Source organism: Jatropha curcas, chromosome 2, assembly GCF_041381405.1.
Source record: "Jatropha curcas cultivar XTBG-Jc1 chromosome 2, XTBG_Jcur_1.0, whole genome shotgun sequence".
Taxonomy (NCBI): domain Eukaryota; kingdom Viridiplantae; phylum Streptophyta; class Magnoliopsida; order Malpighiales; family Euphorbiaceae; genus Jatropha; species Jatropha curcas.
In genome coordinates, this window is record NC_143152.1 from 14057126 (window position 1) to 14081895 (window position 24770).

A 24770-nucleotide genomic window follows, 5' to 3' on the forward strand; every position below is an offset into this window, starting at 1 on the left:
AAATGTTGATTATGTATCATTATTTCTTGCAGTTAATTCTAAAAGAATTGGTTATAATAAGTCATTTAGCTAGTAGGAAAATATTCACTTCCTTAGATTCTAGAACCTTCTTTATAATTCTTTGAGGCGAAATAGGAAAGAATTTTGCATATCTTTAAGAAAATGATCTAGGCATTCTTTGAATAAGCTACATCAAGAACAGATAGAATTTTTCCTACCCTTTGAACATCAATCCCTTGACAAGCCCCTTTGAGTCTTAAAAATCCAAATTCTTTCTTGAGAAAACCCAAAAATGTAAATCACTACTTTTCTTATGTGAATTATATGTTCTGGTTAAAAATAAAAATTGAAAAATGACAGGAATTCGAGATTTTTGAGGAAGAAATTGATTCCCTGAAGAAATCCGAAAACCAAAGGGATATTCAAAGAAAAAGAAAAAAAAAAGAAGAAAAAAAGAAGAAAAAGGAAAAAAAAAATTTCAGAGAAATATATTGAAGAGGAAAAGTGAGAAAATGTGATTGAAAAGGAAAGAAGAAATATCAAAGAATATTTTTAACTAGAAATATAAATCACATATTACTTGAGCTTAAAATAAATCCATTTTTTTTAGTAATCTCAATTTTTTCTAGAGCTCCATTATAACCTTGGAAAAAGACATGTTGATTCTAAGGGATACACACTACAAAAAAAACGCTCAATTGCGACCGATTTTTGCGACCGACATATAAGGGTCGCAATTTTGCGACCGATTTGCTACTTCTAGTACATCGGTCGCTAATATTGGCGCTGAAAAATTCCCGCGAGAATGGTTAGTGATTTGCGACCGCCTTACTACGGATTTGCGACCGATTTGCGACTACGTTTTATCGGTCGCAAAATTTCGCGCGTAAAAAATGCGGCAAAGTTCTGAGACCGATTTGAGACTGAATTGCGACTGATTTTTTTGCGACCGATATGTTTTGTCGCAAATCGGTCGCAAAACTTGTGCCTAGTCAAACGACGTCGGCTCATTAAAAATTGCGACCGAGTTTATAGAAATTGCGACCGATAAGTCGGTCGCAAAAATTAGGGCTTTAAACAAGCCGCGCCCTCTCTTTTTTCTTTCTTCTTCTTTCTCTCTTCTCCTTCTCCTCTCCTCTCCTCCGTCCGCAGCGCCACACAGCCCCTTCCTCACACCGTTCCAGCTCGCCTGACGCCGCCAGCCCCGCCCCCTTTGCTCTCCGCCAGCCACACAGGTTAGTTTTATTTTGCGATTAATTTGTCAAAATTTTTTTTTTCGAATTTATTTGTTTTTCGAATTTATTTATTTTTATTATATTAAGTTATATATGGTTGATTTTGTATATTGTTGTTAGAATTTTGTATATGGTTGCGATTAATTTATTTTGTATATGGTTAATTTATTTTATTATTATTATAATTATTAGCTAGTATTATTGCTGTTGTTATTATTATTATTATTATTATTATTATTATTATTATTATTATTATTATTATTATTATTATTATTATTATTATTGTGATTGTTATTATTATTATTATTATTGTTATTATTATAATTATTACTGCTGTTCTTATTATTATTATTATTATTATTATTATTGTTATTATTATAATTATTATATATATACTGCTGTTCTTATTATTATTATTATTATTATTATTATTATTATTATTATTATTATTATTATTGTTATTATTAAAATTATTACTACTGTTCTTATTATTATTATTATTATTATTATTATTATTATTATTATTATTATTGTTGTTGTTATTAATATTATTATTAATGTTATTATTATTATTATTGTGATTGTAATTATTATTATTATTATTATTATTAGTATTATTGTAGCTTCATATAATAATAATAATAATGTTAGGAATAATAATAATTTTATTACTGAATATAAAATTGTAGCTTCATAAAATTTTATTATTAGTATTGTAGCTTTATTATTATTATAATTTATTATTTTAGCTTCATAAAATCTCCATAACCCGTAGATAATTATTTTATTATTTCATTATATTACTATTTCGAAAAGTTTTTAATTTGCAGCTTGATATTAAAACCTAATTGAAAGTACTTTTTGTAAAATGTTAGGAATAATAATAATTGAGAGAAAATTTATATTGTATTCAAAGTTGAAGGAGAAAGAGAAGAATTTTTATGGTATTGAAATTAATGTTCTTGTCTCTATTTAATTATCTATAAACCATAATTATTTATATTTAAATGCCTATATCAATTTATCGATTTAAATAATTTTAAATAATTGTGTAAAGTAGAATGCACAACAACAATTTGATTGTATAAATTTCATGTGGCGTTCTTTCTCCTTTTGCCCATGTCATTTTTGGACCTCCAAAACTAAGATTGGATATGCATTTTATTAAAAAATAATAATTATCTATAAAAGACATGTACATGCTAGCTAGCTTAATCGTCCAAGAAATTAACGGTGAGTATACCAATCTAATCACATGAAAATAATGTATCCTGCACTCTTCAGTTTGTAAACTGTCATAAAAAGCAACCTTTTTTTTTTGTTTTTTACCATGTAGTGAAAGAAGATGATCAAAGACAATTGAGAGAAAAACATTGAGTGCAGTTTTATATTCAAAACTCTGTATTTAGGGATTTTAAAATCCTTGGATTAAAAGTTAACCCCAAATAATTAGTTGCGACTTACAAAGTTACTGAGTTGTTGCAAATTCTCACCGTAATCTTACTTTTAGGATGCTAATAAATCTAAGTTTTAAAATGAGAGTGCCAAGAGGATAAAGTTTATTTTAGACTGATTTAAACCTTTTGTGTATAAAATGATAAGTTATATGTTAGTTGAGATTTTTTTTTTATAATTAAGGATATTTAATTTTTATGATATTAATAATAAAAATTTTCAAATGAATAGAAGATTATATTTTTTTTAAAATATATTTTTAGATTTCTTTTATTTACTTTAATAATATTTTTAATTTATAATTGGGCGCTCTTGAATCAATCTTCTAGATACGTCCCTTCCTACAATTTTTACCTGTCTTAAAAACAACCTCCTTAACATTTTTTTTCAAAGGTATTACTATCTTTTTACAACAATTACAACGTGGCCAGTGTCTCTGGCACAAATTGTGCCAAAAGTATTTACGGAAAAGAATAATTACATGGATAAGGTTAACTTTTTAGTCAAAAAATCCATTAACACGCACCGTCAAGCAAATGAGGAATCTAACTAGAAAGCATTGTACTCGTACTACTACTACTACTATTAACGATGTAAGACTGCTATGGAACAATAGAATATTATATATTCTAAAGACCTATATATATGTAATGAGTAGAGGGATCATAATGATATTACCTTATTAGATATTGAGATTTTATCTCCACGAGTCTCGTGCGAATGATTATTCTTCCTAAGCAATAAAAAGAATAAAAATACAATAATGAGAGATGTAATCACTTATCTTATTCACTCAAAAACAGAAATTATATTAAAAACATACTTTGAATTTTTCATTTTTTTTAAATTTTCACTCATTAATTCTAATGAAAAATCTTTTGGATATAGTTCTATTGATATTTAAAAGGAATAAAAAAATTGTCATAGGAGGCACATTATGAGAAAATGACATATAACTATATGAGCAAAATGAGAATATAATATAGAATATAATGAGAATATATTTATACACTTCGTTCAAGTTTCAAAGTCTGCTTTGATAGAATATAATATAGATTTTTGAAGAATAATTGGAATTTATATAAACTATTTTTTGTGTGTTTAGGTTATTACATGTTCTTAATTATTGGCAACTCTTTCTTGATAAGTTTTGGCTGTGTTTTTCTTTAATTTATATTATTGTCATTATTACTCTTAAGTATGTTTTTGACTTAAATGAATGATGAGTTTGGATTGGAGGCCTAGTAGTGGCCATATTGCCTTTGGAGAATGTTGGTATGATATAGAAGTGTTTATTGATTTGTTTTTGTATTTGAGTTGAGATTTGATTGTGTTGTGTCGAAATGCTGCCGAATTTTTTTCCGGAAAATTCAATAATTGGAATAGTACACTGACCTTTATTATAGTAGTCTTTGTATTCAATAAATGAACTTAGTGATTTTACATTTATATATAGTTACCCTTATTATAGAAATAACCTTAGTTAGTTATAAGTGTTGCAAATTGAACTTTACATTAGGTGCATGTTTTAAGGATGATTTAGACTAATGCAATTACATGACATGACCCCCTTTATAAACACATTGTTAATTAGGTAAAAAAAAATGCAAAATAATCGAGATTGGATGTACTGGAGGTTCGAGGTCAATAGGATATTAAGACAAGAGTTCCTGCAAGGATTGGAGGCGTTTATACAGTTTGCAGTTGGTAATCCCAGTTTTATGGATGGTAATAAGTTGAGGTGTCCATGTAATCACAAGAAGTGTCGAAATCGAGCCTTCTTAGACATCGATACAGTGAAACTTCATTTGTGCAAACATGGGTTCGTGGAAAATTATTATGAATGGATACATCATGGTGAAGCTCGAGTTGCCAGTGGGTCAGGCCACTCCATTCCGGTAAGTTTAGAAGTTCAGCCTTATCAATTTCTGTATGGTAATCAATGCAATGATATGGTAATCGATGCGAGTAGAGTACAATGTGATTGGGATAATATGGAGGAATCGCCAAATGTAGCAGCACAACAATTGTTTGACATGCTAAGTGCAGCTAACAGTGAATTGTGGCCTGGATGCGAGAATCATTCAGTTCTGTCTGTTGTTGCACGATTACTACACATGAAAGCGGAGCACCATTTTTCAGAAAGGTGTTACGATGATTTTGTGCAGTTAGCAAAAGAAATGTTGCCTGAAGGCCATTCCATGGTTGATAATTTTTATCGCACAAAAAAATTAGTTCGGGGGTTGGGACTACCGGTAGAAAAGATTGATTGCTGTCGTAATAATTGTATGATATTCTGGGGTGATGACTCGGAATTCAGAGAATGCAAGTTTTGTAATCTTCCAAGATATCAACGGCGGGGTCAAGGGACTGGTAGAGAGCAAAAAGAGAAGGCTTTCAATAAGATGTATTATTTCCCTCTTATTCCTCGCCTTCAAAGGTTATATGCATCTAAGGCGACAGCTCAACACATGACATGGCATGCTTTGCATGAATATGATGATGGTATAATGACTCATCCGTCAGACTCTGAAGCGTGGAAACATTTTGATAACATTCATCCTGTGTTTGCTGCTGAAATGAGAAATATCAGATTGGGACTTTGTACTGATGGGTTTCAGCCATTTGGCCAATCAGGACAACAATATTCATCATGGCCTGTCATTGTGACACCATATAATCTACCACCGTCAATGTGTATGAAAGATGAATATATGTTTTTGTGTGTTATTGTTCCTGGTCCTACTAATCCAAAACATAAAATTGATGTGTTTCTGCAGCCTTTGATTGCCGAACTTAATTATTTATGGGAATATGGGGTTGAAACATTTGATATTTCGACCAATCAGAATTTCATAATGCGAGCTGCTTTGCTTAGGACCATCAGTGATTTTCCAGCATTTGGAATGTTATCTGGGTGGAGTACCGCTGGCAAATTGGCTTGTCCTCATTGCATGGAAAACACTAATGCATTTACACTAAAGAATGGAGGTAAACAATGTTGGTTTGATCGTCATCGCAAATTCTTACCAGAATCTCACCCTTGGAGGAGAAATCGACAATGCTTTAGAAAGAACACGACTATTGTTGAACCCCCTCCACCTGTGAAGTCTGGAGCAGAAATATTACAAGAAATTGAAGATTTGGGGCTTATGAAAGTTACTGAGTTGGGTGCAGATGAGGTAAATAAAATAATTGGCAGGAATAGCGGGTGGAAAAAGCGAAGCATCTTCTGGGATTTGCCATACTGGAGTTCACTTCTTATTCGTCATAACCTTGATGTCATGCACATAGAAAAAAATGTGTTTGAAAATCTGTTCAACACTGTCATGAACATTGAAGGGAAAACCAAGGATAATGCAAAAGCGAGAGCAGACATGAAGGAAATTTGTCGTCGACCAGAATATGAGCAAGTAATCCAATCATTCTAGGGATGGATTAATATCTATTACCTCCAAAATGTTGGGCAGCTTTATTAAAAATTGAATCACCTATAATGTGATATAGATTTCTAGTTCAATTTATGCAAGACAAACACTTGTAAAATAAAGCCGGATCCCTTTATTTACTTAACATAAGGTAAGTGAGCGAAGAATCGAAAGATGCAGTTCAGGCACCTGAACCACATAAATTGAGCATTGGTTTATATTTAGAAATAGAATAAGACAAGTGTTAAAAGGGGGAAGCTTATTACTTATGCAATGTGCGAAAGGCCTCATACGATTGTTATAGTTACCTACCTTGAAATAGGAGATAACTAATCAGAATACTCCATCTTTTAGAAAATATATCACCTGTTCTTACTTCACTGCTGCCCACTTTCAGATAGTTGTGAATACCCAAATTTTGAGGCTCAAAGAACCAGTTTTCCCGGACTGCAAACAGTCCGACCGGGCCGAAGGCCATTCGAAAAGTTCACCGGAAGTATGCCAATATGGTACTTGAAACGTCCGAAAATTACGAGGATCACGAAACTGGTCCCGGAATATTTTTTGGAGGTCCGGAACTCCCGGAAAAACCTCCGGAACGAAAAAGATCAGCAGAACCGCCGAGCTCCGGCGGCCTAGGCCGCCAAAACAGTCCGATTTCGCTTATAAATACAGCCCCGGTGTGACCTTTCAACTCACTCAGTCTGTGTTGACGGACGCTCCTTCTCCCCTACACTCCTTGCGATTCTTTACTGCTTTTCTGCATTTTAATTTAGCTTTATTGCTTTTCTTGCTTTGTTAATTGGTCACTAAAAGTAAATTAATTAATATCCCCCTAACGAGGAGCTTAACCTGGAGTTAAGAAGTGGCCGTCGATTAAATCAGGTACATAAACTAAACTCTGCCTATTTAATTTTAGCACTTCATGCATGTTTCTCTTCTACTCCTAAACTCTACAACTGCATAAATGCATTCACATCATCAATTTGGCAAATAAATTGCCTCAGTCAATTAAGTTCAGGCTAACATCCCCGGTTAATCAATAATCGTGGTATTAAAGCCTAAAATCCGACAATATTAGCCAAAAAAGCCTAGTTAATCAATAACTATGGTGAAATTGCCTTTATTTCGAACAAATCCGGTTTAAGTCCAATTAATCAATAATTTTGGCTAATAGCCTTCATTAAACACGTTTTTTTCTCTTGGCAATCAAATTGCCTACATTGCAATTCGGTTGGTCACTTTCGGCAAACAAATTGCCTATAAGTAAGATTAACCACTTTTGGGGACAAATCGCTTAAACCAATTTTTTTGGCAAAATGCCTTGAATTAATCAATCTTTTGGCTTTAAAGCCTTAAAATCAATCCATTTTGGCGACAATCGCCCAATTAACACCTTTTGGCAAACAAATTGCCTAAATCAACTCATTTTGGCTAAAAGCCTCAAATTAATCAATCTTTTGGCTAAAAGCCTTAAAATCAAGCTTTTTGGCGACAAACGCCCAATCAATCAATTTTTGGCAACAAATTGCCTAAATCAATCTTTTGGCTAAAAGCCTTAAAATCAACACTTTTGGCAACAAATGCCTAATCAAATCAATCAACTTTCAGGCAAAATGCCTAAACAAAATGCACGAAGCATACACACACTCATGCATTAAGCATACCCATTCAAAGCCCTTTTAAAAAGGCCTATCGAACTACGTTGACTTTGATCTTCCATTCAAACGGAAGTACGTAGGCACGTTCGAGATTTAACCCCGGGCTACAAGTCGAAATCACATAAACATTTTCATTTGGTCCAATTACCTTGCAAAGCATTCATTCATTCAGGTTAGTTCATCAGCATGACATAGTCTCGGGATCCACCTCGGGTTCGTAGACCATCCCTTAAACATTGGGTTAATTAATCTAGTAATTAGGTTAATTAAAATCGGAGTCACTTAGGGTTTTTCCTAGTTTACCCTAAAATAATTAAACAAGGTGGCGATTCACACACTCACGTGCATTTCTGTCCTTTACCATATGCATCATATGCCTATGTTTTGGGGGAGGGGTTCACAGTTTGGCGACTCTGCTGGGGAATTATGTAATCATTTTGCATAAAGTGGACTACAATTGTTGTGTAAACTAACCTGCCCTTCTTTAGGGTATTATTTTACTATGATTTGTTTTGCAGGGTACCCTAACATGAATCGAGTATTCTTTCTTTAAGAATACGAGATGAGGAAATTTGGACTCAATTTGTACAATTTAATTAAAACATTTTAACTTGTTGATTTATTTGCACGATTGAGAATCCTTTTCCTCATTGCATAAAAAAAGAATTTCAAATGAATTTCTTCTCTCTCTGTTCAAACTTCTGAGTCTGGATAGCAAGTAGCGCTGATCGGCAGGTCTCTTTGATTATGTCGACGGACAGCCAAAGCGTCCTCCCTGTTACCGCAAACCATCCCTAATCCTTTTGGGGGTGGCCCATGAGTATGAGTACTGTCGGACCCACGCGAAACTCCTTGTTTCACATGTTGTTAGGTATATCCATGCTCAAGGTTCAAGGGTCCCTTAATAAGCCAATCCTCTATTTGTGTCATAGCCTATAGAACCTATCCTTTAGGGCTGTATGCACCCAATGATGCTGAATCATTCCATTAAAATGAATTATGTTGTGATGTTGTGCGCATTCACGCATTCATCCCATACTTCACAAAAAAAAGGGGGTCTGGAAAATGATTCCATTTCAAAGCTGGAAAATTACATTTTGGTCCCTGGAACCTGAAAAATCACATTTTGGTCCCTGAGACTTGAAAAATTACATTTTGGTCCCTGAGACCTGAAAAATTACATTTTGGTCCTTAGGCCCAAAAATTCACATTTTGGCCCTTAAGGCCCAAAAAAAAATTTTTTTTTTCTTCTTTGAGAACTTATGGCCTTTCGAAAAGTCGAGGTGTCTAGCCCTAAGCACTTTACCTTACATATCACATCCCATTGGGTCCTATCCTAGGTGTCCTAGCATACCAACATTACTCTACCACACAGCGTCAAACCGTCCCATCTCACAGGGTCAAGTCATTCTTCCCTATACCAACATTACCCTACATTGTTTGGTCATACCACCCCACATCACAAGGGTCAAGTCCAAATACCTTACCCATACACTACCCTACCTCACACTATCTCACATACCCTATGAAAACACCTTATATAGGATAGTCTAATCGTTTTGACTATGTCCTTTCACAGATACCCCTCCAAAGACCACCTGTACTCGAAACACCGACTGAGCACCCACCCACAAGTCCAGCAACCCCGATTGCACCAATGGCATCACTGTCTGACATCCAAAATCTCATGGAACAACTCGAAGCCAGAATAGAGACTAGAATGAATGAGGCATTAGCTGCCCAGAGAGCCGCCCTAATAGCTGAACTAGGTAGTGGTAATGGAAATGGGGCTTCAGCTGGGGAAAATGATCATGCTGCCTCCAATCAGGGACCCGGTACTGCACCGACGTCCTCAAACCCTGCCCTGGATGACATGCCCTCTGGAACTGCTTCTGAGCTGGAAGCTCAGAAAATGAGAGAGAAGCTGGAATTGTTGGAAAGGTCTATTACTGCCCTCAGGACACACAAGGAAGTGGTGGACATGGACTCCTTGTCCTTGTTCCCCGAAGCAAGATTACCTACAAAATTCAAGATGCCTAACATGGACAAGTTTGACGGAACCACTTGTCCCAAAACGCACCTGAAAATGTATGTGGGTGCCCTCAACCCGTTTGGCCTGAACAACGAGCTCCTTGCTCAGTTGTTTGAGCAATCTTTGACTGGTGCTGCATTAAGATGGTTTGTAAGCTTGGATCGTTCCAAAATGAAGAATTGGGAGGACATATGCAATGCTTTCAACACGCAGTACCATTATAATATCGAAGTGGATGTTACCCGGAGGGAACTGGAAACCACTAAACAAAAGAACAATGAGCCCTTCTCCTCGTTCCTTTCGAGGTGGAGAGCCAAAGCTGCTCAAATGATCAATCGACCCTCTAAACAGGAACAAGTTGACATAATAATCAAGAATTTACTGCCTGTCTACCAGTCACAGCTTCAAACACAGCACTTGCCTACGTTCCAATCGCTCATTGCGACTGCAACTAAGGTGGAAGACTTAAACCAGTTGGGTCAACTCAAAGAAGACTCATACAAGAAGCAGAATCATGCTGGACTTTGAAAAACCGCCTACAAGACCTGGTTGACAATGGGTCCATCATCCCCGAAAGCAAGCTGAATATCAACCAATCCCTTGCCTAACCATGGGATTAATGCAAAAAAAAAAAATTGCTGAACAAGAATCGTTCGATCCTTTCGAACTTTTCTTAGAAATGAATGAAGTTTGTGTCTGAGAAGGTTGAGATCAAACCTCCAAAAGAACAAAGGAATTGTTCAAGACCAATAACAACCTGTCTGATCGATTTAAGCATCGAGAAGAACAAAGTCACTACAGTCAATCCAATCCTAGTCCATCACAGTCCACCTAGAGTCTATCTTTTAGGGTCTAGTTTTTTCTTTTCATTTTCATTTCCATTCAAGTTTTCATTCAATTCAAATTTGTAAATCTAAGTGTCTTTTGTACACAAATTTTGTCTTATCAATAAAAAAGGATCAGTTTACGTTCCAATCATGTTTATACTCTTTCCCTATCCTTTCCTGTGAAAACACAAAAAAAAAAAAATCGAAAAAAATAATAAAAAAATTTAAAAAAAATGATGATAAAAAAAGATAATAAAAATTGGCAAAGAAAAATGCATTCATTTGCTCTGCATCAATCAAAACTGGGGGCATCCTAAGAAGCACCATTAAAGGGGAAGTTTTGAAGGGTAATCATGGAAAGGATCCAGTAAAGGGTACGTAAGACTTCAAACAGTACCGAGGCAAAGCCGATTGAAGGGGTTAGGGCCAGAATGGTTTCTCCGAAAACCCAGGAATGGAAGATGCTCCGACAGAGAGGTGTCTGAATTTTGAGCTTAAAAGCGACAGAATAAAGAAGTTATGTTTGGAATTGGGTTGGGTCTGCACGAAGTCGCAATGCTATCCATACACTACTCAAGTCATCTCAGAATCAAGTTGCCTCGAAATTCTTTATGGAGAGGCTGCTTCTAAGCAAGCAAAAGGAAAAACGGGACAAAAAGGAACCCCTGGTCAAAAGGAAGCAAACAAAGCAAAAGAAAAAAATGGGTCAAAAAGAACTTCTGCACAAAAGAAAGAAATCAAGGACAAAGCTACAGGAAATCAAGTTGTCAAAAATGGGTCAACTGCAAGCTCTCCGTTAAATTCAAGCCCATCAAGGGTGGATGACAAATCATTTCAGTCATAAGGACAAAGACCAAGCGGCTGCTCACATTTTGAAAAAGCGAGTTAAAAGAAGCAGTCATTTCTACGAATTGGATGACAATAAACACCTTGAAAATCAAGCGCCAAGCATGGCACAAGTACAAGTGTCCTTATAAACAAGGATCATTTCTCAAAACAAGGAAAAGGAAGAGTCTCCTCAAAATTCCTTATGGAGAGGAGAACCATTGAGGAAATAAGTTTCAAATTCAGAAGAAGATAAAGTTCAAGAAAAGGAATCAAATTAACCTCAAGAATTCAAACATGGCGAAGCCACAAACTCAAAGCATAAAAGCTTCTTCAACACTCAAGCCACTCAAGTTACCACCACAATGTGGGTATTCAAAACTCTTTGTGATGAATACAAGTCATATTTCAGTCAACCAGTGGTAAAACCACTACAACAACAAAGTCAGATTCGCCTAGGGTCATCACTATCATACGAGCTCGAGTCAATAAGTTGATTCAACATCATCAAAGTCGGGAATGAATCCCGTAAAGACATCCAGCCGGGAAGGAATCCCGCAAAGACATCAAGCCGGGAAGGAATACCACGAAGAAATCAAGTCAGAAATGAATTCTGCATCGACATCAAGTCGGGAAGGAATCCCATAAAGACATCCAGTCGGGAATGAATCCCGTAAAGACAGCAAGCCAGGAAGAAATCCTGCGAAGAAATCAAGGCAGCAATGAATTCTGCATCAACATCAAATCGGGAAGGAATCCCGCAAAGACATCCAGTCGGGAAGGAATCCCGCAAAGACATCAATCCGGGAAGAAATCCCGCGAAGAAATCAAGTCAGAAATGAATTCTGTATTAATATCAAGTCGGGAAGGAATCCTGAAGAAATCAAATCCGAAATGAATTCCACAATCAGCATTAAGGGGAAATTGAATTTTGCCCCAACAGCAAGTCGGAAATAAATTTCGCACCAAGACGGAAAGGAATTCCGCACTAACATCAAGTCGGAGATGAATTCCGCACCAGCCGAGCACGAAATTCGCATCTCGGAAGGAACTACGAAAGACCTGATTCTCCCCATCCCCCGAAGAGTTCTTGGAGATACGTAGGCAGCTGCAAAGGCACGGTCACAAACATAAGTTGGCATCATAAAAAGCATTTTCTCTTTGCCAATATAAAAAATAAAAAAATAAATAAAAAAAAGAAGAGAAGAAAAGAAAAATAAAGCTGGGGTTGAAAACCCGAAAGGACGGCTTCAGGCAAGAATTGAGCCCGCTAGGCTGAAAACCCGAAAGGGCGGTCTAGGCAAAAGTTAGGGCAAAGAGCCTGCTAGAGTCGAAAACCCGAAAGGGCGGCTACTAGGCAAAAGTTAAAAAAAAAAAAAAAAAAAAAAAAACAAAAAGTGCTTTCATGAATCCTTTTAGAAAGTCCATTTTTGTAGGATAAACAGCAAAGTATGTCCTTAAAAGAAAAAAAAAATCCCTTTCAAAGGTCTCCTTGGGAGTATATAAATCATTTTTTCCAAGAATCACTGAGTTCCTTCGAGTCAAAATTCACTACAAGAAAAATTTGAGTCTCTAAATCGAGTCTCCAATGAGTCTCTAAAATCAAATCTCCATCACTAGTGGTCACTCCACAACGAGTCACAAAACTCGAGTCATTCTCAAAAGTTCGTTTTGAAAGCGTCACTCTTTGAGTCATTCCTCAAAAAAAAAAAGAGAGAGAGGAAAATGTCAATTCAATCCCCGGGGTTTCCAAAACAACCCTAAAAAATGTCAAACATAATCGTTGAGAGGTAATTCTTTAATACCTCGTCTCCACTCGGACCATCGTTTCTTTGAGCCTTTCAGACGAGCGATGTCATCCACATTGTCCGTTTCCTCGAGTCATATAAGTGGCTTTATTCTCTTTGATTCCTCAATCGATTGGACAAGTACAACACCAATGTTTTGAAGTATTCCATGGTCAGCACCATTCTGGGGGCAAGAAGTGATAAGAACCTTCACCATTCTCCCATCACAGAAGTAATCACGGATTTTTTTTTAGTCTTTCATTAAGAAGAAATTCTATTTTAGCTAATAAGGGCATCAATTCTCTCAAGCAGGGGGCAAAATCCTCCAAGTCGGATTCAGGGGCAAATGTTATAAAAAAAAAACATACACAACCCAGGGTGAAACCCAACCATCGTCAATCTCTTTTACACAAACCCAGGGTAGAACCCGGTTAATGGTTAACCTTTTTTTACATAAAACCTAGGGTGAAACCCTAATCAATAGCCAACCTTTTTTTCATCCAAAACCAAGCCATTTGATCATTTCGACTTTAGGTGGACCCTTGGTTCTCAAAGAAAAAAAAACAAAAATAAAACAAATCTCTTTTCAAGCCCTCATTAAGAGGCAAAACATCTTTTCAAGTCCTCTAAGAGGCAAAATCTCTTTTCAAGCCCTCATTAAGAGGCAAAACATCTTTTCAAATCCTATAGGAGGCAAAATCTCTTTTCAAGTCATCGTTAAGAGGCAAAAATCTCTTTTCAAGTCCTCATTAAGAGGCAAAATCTCTTTTCAAGTCCTCATTAAGAGGCAAAACATCTTTTCAAGCCCTCATTAAGAGGCAAAACATCTTTTCAAGTCCTCTAAGAGGCAAAATCTCTTTTCAAGCCCTCATTAAGAGGCAAAACATCTTTTCAAGCCCTCATTAAGAGGCAAAACATCTTTTCAAGTCCTATAAGAGGCAAAATCTCTTTTCAAGCCCTCATTAAGAGGCAAAATATCTTTCCAAGTCCTATAAGAGGCAAAATCTCTTTTCAAGTCCTCAAAGAGGCAAAAACATCTTTAAGTTGCAAACATAAATCCATGCATTTGATCATTTCATTTCAAAGAAAAAGCCAACGGCAGGGTTTCCTCCTCTGCCCATCCTCAAAATTTGTGTTTCAGACAACCACCGACTCCCATAAATCTTTTTTATGTTTGCCGGTGGGGGACAACTGTGAATACCCAAATTTTGAGGCTCAAAGAGCCAGTTTTCCCGGACTGCAAACAGTCCGGCTGGGCCGGAGGCCATTCGGAAAGTTCACCGGAAGTATGCCAATATGGTACTTGAAACGTCCGGAAAATTACGAGTATCACGAAACTGGTCCCGAAATATTTTTTGGAGGTCCGGAACTCCCGGAAAAACCTCCGGAACGAAAAAGATCAGCAGAACTGCCGAGCTCCGGAGGCCCAGGCCACCGAAACAGTCCGATTTCGCCTATAAATACAGCTCCGGTGTGACCTTTCAACTCACTCAGTCTGTGTTGACGGACGCTCCTTCTCCCCTACGCTCCTTGCGATTCTTTACTGCTTTTCTGCATTTTAATTTAGCTTTATTGCTTTTCTTGCTTTGTTAATTGGTCACTAAAATTAAATTAATTAATATCCCCCTAACGAGGAGCTTAACCTGGAGTTAAGAAGTGGCCGTCGATTAAATCAGGTACATAAACTAAACTCTACCTATTTAATTTTAGCACTTCATGCATGTTTCTCTTCTACTCCTAAACTCTACAACTGCATAAATGCATTCACATCATCAATTTGGCAAATAAATTGCCTCAATTAATTAAGTTCAGGCTAACATGCCCGGTTAATCAATAATCGTGGTATTAAAGCCTAAAATCCGACAATATTAGCCAAAAAAGCCTAGTTAATTAATAACTATGGTGAAATTGCCTTTATTTCGAACAAATCTGGTTTAAGTCCAATTAATCAATAATTGTGGCTAATAGCCTTCATTAAACACATTTTTTTCTCTTGGCAATCAAATTGCCTACATTGCAATTCGGTTGGTCACTTTCGGCAAACAAATTGCCTATAAGTAAGATTAACCACTTTTGGCGACAAATCGCTTAAACCAATTTTTTTGGCAAAATGCCTTGAATTAATCAATCTTTTGGCTTTAAAGCCTTAAAATCAATCCATTTTGCGACAATCGCCCAATTAACACCTTTTGGCAAACAAATTGCCTAAATCAACTCATTTTGGCTAAAAGCCTCAAATTAATCAATCTTTTGGCTAAAAGCCTTAAAATCAAGCTTTTTGGCGACAAACGCCCAATCAATCAATTTTTGGCAACAAATTGCCTAAATCAATCTTCTGGCTAAAAGCCTTAAAATCAACACTTTTGGCAACAAATGCCTAATCAAATCAATCAACTTTCAGGCAAAATGCCTAAACAAAATGCACGAAGCATACACACACTCATGCATTAAGCATACCCATTCAAAGCCCTTTTAAAAAGGCCTATCGAACTACGTTGACTTTGATCTTCCATTCAAACGGAAGTACGTAGGCACGTTCGGGATTTAACCCCGGGCGGCAAGTCAAAATCACATAAACATTTTCATTTGGTCCAATTACCTTGCAAAGCATTCATTCATTCAGGTTAGTTCATCAGCATGACATAGTCTCGGGATCCACCTCGGGTTTGTAGACCATCCCTTAAACATTGGGTTAATTAATCTAGTAATTAGGTTAATTAAAATCGGAGTCACTTAGGGTTTTTCCTAGTTTACCTTAAAATAATTAAACAAGGTGGCGACTCACACACTCACGTGCATTTCTGTCCTTTACCATATGCATCATATGCCTATGTTTTGGGGGAGGGGTTCACAATAGTAATGGATCAATCCATGACCAAAGTTCTTTCTCATTTATAAATTCCAAAAAAAAAAAAAAAATCTAACCTAACTTCTAATTTCTAACTTCTAACGTCTAACTTCTAACTTCTCTAACTTTTTATTTTATGTTTTTTACTTTCTTTTAATTTTTGCTCTTTTATTTTACTACACTTTTATTTTATTGCAATTTACTTTGTCACACTTTTATTTTATCGCACTTTTATTTTACGCACTTGTATTTTATTTAATTTAATTTTTAGTATTTAATTTACACAATTTAATTTGTGTTATTTTAATTTTATGTTTTTAATTTACTCATAACTCATCCTTTATTAATTCTGCCTGATAATTAAGTATGCAAAATGTTCTAATACTCAATCCTTTCAATCTCTGTGGAAACGATATTTTTATACTACTTGCACGACTTGTTAATACTTGTGGTATAATCACATAGGCATTAGCTAGGCCTGGATCAATTTTTTTCTAAAGATAGTGGTGACTCCAAAAATAAAGTACTTACTAAAGTAAGAATTATTTTCATAAAAATCCCTTTTTCAAAAATAAGGTCGCCTATTTGAGGATGTCAAAACGGGTTTAATAACAAAAAACCAGCTTTCATAAAATTAAATTAAACCAAGCCCGTTTTTTAGTCATTCGAGAAATGACACTCATCTCACGCCCTGAGTCAAAACCGGCACTAAATCGTGGTCAACAGTTCTGGTTCTAAAACCATAACCGAAACCGTGAACTTAAGGTTCGGTTTCGGTTCTTTTTTTTTTAGAACCGAAACCGGGCAATTTTGGATTAAAACCGGCAGTTCCGGTTTGAAATTGTAAAAAACATGTTCTTAAAGAAAGTACCAACGTTTTTTTTTTTTGTTTTATTATAGTTTTTTAAAGTAATTTTTAAGAATTTTATTAAATTGATTTAATTTTTTTGAATAGTAATATTTATGATTAATTATTATTTATTCAAGCTATAAATCTTTAAAATATATTTTAAAAAGTTTAAAATATATTATTTAATTTCGGGTTGAAACCGGAAAAAACTAAAACCGATGATTCCAACATTGTCTAAAAGCATTTTGGTTCTGGTTCCACCTTTTTTATAACCGGAACCATGGTCATGCCTATTCTTAGGACGTTAAAATGGGTCTAATAAGAGAAAACTAATTTCATAAATTAAAATAAACCAAGCCTATCTTTAGATTTTTAGTCATTGAAAAATGAATCGCCCTTAGTCTGGCGACTCTAGTGGGACCGAACCCAGAATCTCTAAATATCTGATTTTGGATTCGAGTAAGAAGTTGACTCCAATAAGTTTTCCTATTATTGACACCTTTTAATAATATAAATAACTTAAAATTGAGTTTACTTTTTATATATATAAATGGCATTCATGCATAATTCTTTTCTTAATCTCTTTTCTACCCAAAACCCTAAAGGTGATATTGGGGGATGCGTTCCTTCCACTCTACTCGAATGTTGGGGTACGCCAGTAATATACATCACCCATAAGCCTTGTACCTTTTGGTATATCAAAAGAATTGGCACAATCCGATATCATGATTGGCTTAGCCTAAAGCTAAACGAGAGAAAACAATCAATTCTCGCTTATGGAACCCAAGACCTATATAACCCGACCAATGCTCATGTAATGACCCTAGTTCCTTCCCTTAGTGTTGCCATAATAAATAAATATTGTGTCATTCATCCAATAAATGTGAGAGACATCGGTCCAAAATTCCATGATGGTTTATTGGCCCAACCATTTTGTCTTAGGGTTTTAGATAGACCTTTGACCATGAATCGTGTGTGGGAGATATAAGGGTGGAGGTCATGCATTTCCCAACTTCCATTCCCTTGTTTGTATGTATTTGTATGATTTGAGTTTTCTTCATGCATCATGTAACTGTTTCTTTTTAAGCTATATAGGATATTTTATCATGTCTCAGTCTTGTCGTTCAACACGTCGAAGAGGGAAAAACCTGAAAGAGGTGATTGAATCAAAGGGAGCCAAAAGAGTCTCTCCACTATTGATGGGCCTATTGATGCCAAAACTCAAACACCTAATAAGGAAGCTACTCCAGTTTCATCATCGACATGTGAAGATCCCTAGAAGATGCTCATCTTCGACTCACTCTCATGTGCAACTTTGCCAACCGCCTTGTGGACATATGGCACTTCACTTTAGAAGATGCTAGACCTTATCAAAGGACTTTGGGCTTGAGTCGAAAATCATTGTAAATGTTTAGATAATGCCTAAGAATTATTGTAAAAAGTCAACTTTTGGAGCAATATATGAAGCTTTCTATTTTGAGCCAAATATTTTTAATGTCTTTAAAGAAAGAAGAAGAAAAAAGAAAGAACAAGAAAAGAAAAATCTCAACTGTATATAGATAAAAGACCCTGCTTAAACACATTTTGAGGCAAAAAGAAAGGGATGTAATGGAAAATAAAAAAGAAAGAGATATTCCAAATATTTAGCTACAAAATAAGGCACGTTTTGATTCTTTGAGTTCTCAAAGGTCTTTTTCTAATCCTCATTTCGAATAGTCCCAACCAAACTATGACAGAATATTGCATTAGTTGCATTTCACGATATTGTGATATATGACATCCTTGTTGTGACATTCTCATGCATACATGCATCATATCTAACCTTTTAGCCATTGTTGCTCTGAAGTTAAAGCTCTTAAATTCAGGCTAAGGTAAAAAGAAAAGAGAGAGCAAAAAAAAAAAAAAAAAAAAGAAAAAAGAAGACGAAAAAAAAAAAACAAAAAAAGAACAAAACAACAAAGAAGAAAAAAAGAAAAAAAAGAAGAATGAAGGTGCTGAAAAGAGTCGAACGAGAGGAAGTCATCCCCAATAAAGAAATCAAGTATGAGAATAAAGAATGCATTAAGGAGATTGTCATTGATCATGCAGGTCAGATCTTCAAGAGAGGAGAACTTTGGGGAAGCTGGATCCCCCTTCTCCTGATATTCCTGAATTGGATATTAATTTTAAATAATTTTCTCTATTATTCAATAAAATGCATTTTAATTTTGCTTAGTTGTTTGACGTCTTTCCTGACGATTCCATTCAATAAGTAGATAAGTTCATGTGCATTTTGACATAAACACATCATAGATGCTTGAATTTAATATTGGCACAAAAGACAACCCACAAAATTTATTAATTGGGCCTAACCTAATGCAAGAATTAAATATAAAATTTCAAACCTGCTCATGGATAAGAAAGAAGCTTTCATATGGAGCTATGAGGACATGCCGGGTATTGACAAATCTATAATAGAGCATACTATTCCACTGTATCTTGGGGCCAAGCTAGTGAAGCAGAAGAGGAGAAGGTTGAGACCAGAATGGGCTGAGAAGATCAGGGAAGTGACTAAGCAAATTGATGCCAGATTTTTAAAAGGGTTTTACTATCCAGATTGGTTAGCCAACATAATTCCGATTCATAAGAAGGATGGATGGGTCAGAATGTGTGTGGATTACCGAGACCTAAACAAAGCATCACCGAAAGATGATTTTCCTCTTCCTTATATCGATATCTTGATAGACAATGCAATTATGATGGGATGCTATTCGATTATGGACAGATTTGCAGGCTACAATCAAATTCGTGTGGCATTATTAGATAAGGCAACGACAACTTTCGTCACAGAGTTTGAAACTTTTTGTTACTAGGTAATGCCGTTTGGCTTGAAGAACACCAGAGCTACCTATCAAAGGATGGCTACTACTTTATTTGAGAACATGATCCATAAAGAGGTAGAAGTCTACATTGATGATATGATTGTCATGAAAAAGACACTAGAAGAGCATCCAGCAGCTCTGGACCGGTTCATGGATAGAGTTATCAAGTACAAGCTGCGGTTGAATTTGAAGAAGTGTGTGTTCAGGGTAACTTTAGGTAAAGTGCTGTGGTTCATTGTGTGTCCAAAAGGAATAGAGATTGATCCAGATAAGTTCAAGGCAATTCAAGAAGTGGAGCTGCCTAAGACCGAAAAGCAAGTGAGGAGTTTTCTAGGTAAGATTCTGTAACACCCTAGACCTGAAATACCTTATCATGATCATGCATTTGTATTTATGAACATGATATATGTGATATGGATGTATACACACATGCATTTGCGTTTATTTTATAATAAATATTAGGTCGTGATATGCCTAACCATGTGTTGGCTCAAGGGTCAATTCTATCTTGAGATTTTGATGATTATGCAAAATAAATAAATTTAATATTTTTATTTATGCTAATATTATTTTATGCAGATTTATTTATTTTAGATATGAAAATTGATAAAGAAGGCAAGTTCCTATAAATCCAAGATTAATTGAAGACCATGAGGACTATTGAAGTTTTTAGTGGTTAGTATCTTAGGATTTATAGTAGGATAGAAAGAATATTTTTTTATAAGCACAAAAATATTTTTTCTCTCTCAAAAATGATTTTCGGAAATTACCTTAAATAATAAAAGTCAAATCATGATCTTTTTGATTTTCTTTCCAAAAAGAAAAGATTTTGTCTTAATTATTTTTGGTAACAAAATATTTGAAAAAGATTTTTATATCTTTTATTTTTGGAAATTATTTTATAACGAAAGTCCAAAATCTCGTTTTTATTTACTTACCTTAAAAGAAAAGATTTTGACTTAAAATATTTTTGGCAACAAAATAAATAAAGATCTCCGTGTATCTTTTAGTTTTGGAAAGTCAAAAATCTTCTTTTAAAAGCTAAAGATTACACTTTCTAAAATGGGATTATCATCCCTTTATAAAAGACGCCTTCCTCTTGTGAAGACGTGGGTAATTTGATTTTCAAGAGTAAGAGTTAATTGCATCAATGTTTTATCTCTCAAAGCTCTCTCTTAACCCCTTTATTTTTTTCATCTTTTTGCTTCACGAAATATTTTTAAGAGAAAAGAAAATTTTATAATAACATCTTTTGAAAAATAGTTTTGTTCTTTAAATCGATTTTCTAAACTTGATTTCTGTTTTTCCTGTGCTTATATTTGCATTTCTCTCTGTCTATTTAGATTCTATAATTTGTTGTAGACAGGCTTTTTAATTGAAAAACTTTTGTGTAATAGCTTGGTGAAAAGCTGGTGGAATAGGTTATCAAGCGACCTTCTCCTTGTGTGAGATTCTAATGTCTTGATATGAGTTTCTATTCTCTGTAAAAATAGAAAGGGCTGATGTTAACTATAACCTTTAGAAAATCTAGTGGGACAAAGGATAGATCTAGGTGTTGATCTATTGCCTTGTATTGTTGGTTTGTCTCTACCCTTGAAAAGAGATAACATAGTGGAGGATCTCAAGATGAGTCTTGGGGAGTGGATGTAGGCGAGTTAGTGTTGAACCACTATAAATCGCTGTGTTTATCTTTTTATTTTCTGAAGTTCTGCTTGATTCTATTTTATTTGCATAACCTTTAATCTTTTAGAAATGCAAAGTTGTTAATGATTTTATGGTTCTAAACTTGGATAAGTTTTATCTTTATTGAACATTAGAACTCTGGATTTCTATATTGTGATTATACTAAGTTCTAATCTGTTCTTCTATATTCAGTATAAATCACAATTTGTATTTTAATCAATTTTCTAAGGTTGCTTAAAGCTTTGTGAAGCAGTTCTAAAATTCAATAATTGTTTTTCACAAAATCTTTAATATTTGTCTAAGCTTTATGAAGTAGTTCTAAATGCAATAACTTTTCTTCATAAAGTTTTTCTAAAATTGATTAAGATTTGTGAAGCAGTTCTAATCAATAGCTGCTCTTTACAAAGTCTTTCTAATCTTGCATCAAGCTTTGTGAAGTAGTTCTAAACTTGATAACTAACTCTCACGAATGCTTTCTAATTCTGTTGCAACAGAATTCTGATTTTGTTTTTGAAAGTTAAATTTTTATTTTTAGAAAATCTAATTTATCCCCTTATTGGGTTGTGCCATATATATATGGGACCTACACCATGAATATGACATGAGATATCTGGTATGAATATAAGTATGCAAATGCATAAATCTGATAAGCTCTGAATTAAAGAAGTTTGACACTCTATCCTTGATACCACGGTTGCATTTATGCTCTTTAAAGCCTTCAGTACATCAATATATGGTGCTTAAGAATGAGCTAATTTAAATAAGTATATTGAGACTGTTATGGAGAGTTATGCCTGTTTTGGTGATTTTATTTATTAAGACTACCTTAATATGTTAGTAAGAGATTGTTAATCCCAAGATAATAAGTTAATTGAAGTGAAAAATGATTATGGAGATTAATTAGGAGATGGTTAAATGTGCTCAAGTCATAGCAATGCGAAGCTAGCACGTGAAGCACCTCAATTAGTATCCTAATTAAGTACTTAACGATGTGATGTTAAATCATCTAAGATGTTTAATTAAGGCCTAAATGAGATTAAGCGTTAATGGAGGGTTATGGACTTGATTAGTATAACAGAAAAGTTATAATTACAAGTGTGGGTAAAAGCATGACTAAGAGGGACTTTGAGGAGTTAGGAGAAATTTGATGGTCATGTGACTTGCACATGACTTTATCTTTTATATACCATATGATAACCTAAATAAGAGCAAGAAAACATAAAACGAAAGGAGAAAGAGAGAGGGGCCAAAACTTAAGGAGAGGAGGAGAAGAAGAAAAAGAAAAGTTTATTTCTCTTGAAATTAACACTGGAAATCAAAGGGTTTTTGCTAGAAATCATCAAAGGTGGGTTAGTTTTCATTTAATCTTATGTTATTTGCATGATTTGGAGAAGATATGGTTAGGGTTTCAAAGAGGAGATTTTGAATGAAAGATTGATTTTGATGGAACTAAGTAAAATAAAAATGATTTAAGTGTTAATTAGTTGGTATTAATTATATAAACCACGAATTGAACTTTAATTTGCTTGAATTAAGAAAAATCACATCTAAGGTACAAGAGGGAAGATTTTTCCACTTAAGGTTAATTATGAAGATGATGTTTTCAATATGAATTGATGAGTTTAATTAGTTAATTAAGCATCCTAATGATGTTATTAAGTGTTGGTTTGAAAAGAATTGTGTTTAAATTGAAGCTACCATATCTATATGGTTACAAACACAAACAAAGAACTAAAACAAGTAATAGAAATAGTTCACAAAACATAGTCAGAGCAGATTAGAAAGAAGTCAGAGGGGTTTAGAATCAGTTTTAAGTCTCTTTGAACTTCTGAGGTTCTATGCAGGAGAAGTTTCAACAGGACTCTCAGGACGTTTAGAAGAGGGATACAGAGGAGGCTTCCTTCCATGAACCCTATGCTTTCCAGCAGTGTGCTTCACTCTCTTAGGCTTTTCTGAGGTAGGAGTGTAGGGTGTGCCCTTTTCCTTTAGATTAGCTAGCCTTCTTTCATTAACATTCTTCATCCTTTCCAAAGACTCAATGAGGGACTAGTTGTGTGCAATCACAGCCTTACTCTGTTTAATGGCCTCATCAAGCTCCTTGTTATGCTCTTTAATGAGTTCTTTTTCCATTTGGCCCAGCATAGCCTATCTACTCTTTTGTGCTGTCAGAAGTTCAGATTCCTTCTCAGCCTTAACCTCAATTTCTTTTTCTTCTTCACTCAACTCTAACTTTTCTATATCAGTATCACTAGCTTCCTCAACTTCTACTACCTCTCCTTTCTCAGTCTTTTCTTCAGAATCCTTTTTCTCTTCAGCTCTTACATCAGCTTTCTCTTTTTCTTTTTCTAATTCCTTTTCTGATTTTGTCTCAACCTCAGCTACTGTCTCCTTTTCTTCTTCTGTTTCTTCCTTTTTCTCTTCTTCTAATTTTTCTTTCTTTTCTTCTTTCTCAGCTTCCTCCAATTTTTCTTTTCCTTTTTCCAATCTTCTTTTCTTCTTCTCAGTTTCTTCTCTTTTTCTGTTCTTTTTTTTTTCTTTAGCAATTCCTTTTTCTTTTTCCTCATCACCTTCTGCATCCTTTAGTTTCAAAGATCCACTATCTAACTTTGAAACACTGTGACCCTCGCTATCATCTAAATTCACTTTCAAAAACTCAAACACAGGGGTAAGCACTATACCATAGGGTAATTTCTTTGGGTTGTTCTGCATTTTATCAAAAATAGTATGACATAGATTAAGGGTTTTCTTTTCAATTATATGCCACATTATGCACATCTCAACTTGGTTAACATACGTGAGCCAAGCACTCTTTGGATAGATAAAGTGCACAATCAACTTAAATAGCCACTTCATGTTGTCAGTCAAATTTGAACACTCAATCACACTCTGTTTTTCCGCAGAATCTTTCTTCACAATTTTCTTTACAAACTCTTCCTTCTTATATTCATTTGCCATAGAAATATCCTTAATCTTTGTTACCCTAGACCCAGTGTTTGGTATTTTGAAAATTTCGCTCAAATCAGCGTAGGATAATGCTTTGGTTTCACCCTCAATTTTTCATAGAAATTGATTCTGAACCACTGGTTTTGAGAGAAACATAAAGTTGCTTTACCACATTGTTTTCGCCCCTTATTTTGAGATCCCCAAACCCCAGAAGGGACCTAGGAAAACTTCTTTGGATTTTTTTTTTATTATTGGAAAATGTTGATAAAACCTTTTGTGAGTATGATGCTGATAAATCGGTCTTATAAAATATTTGAGTCGCCACCCATTATTTC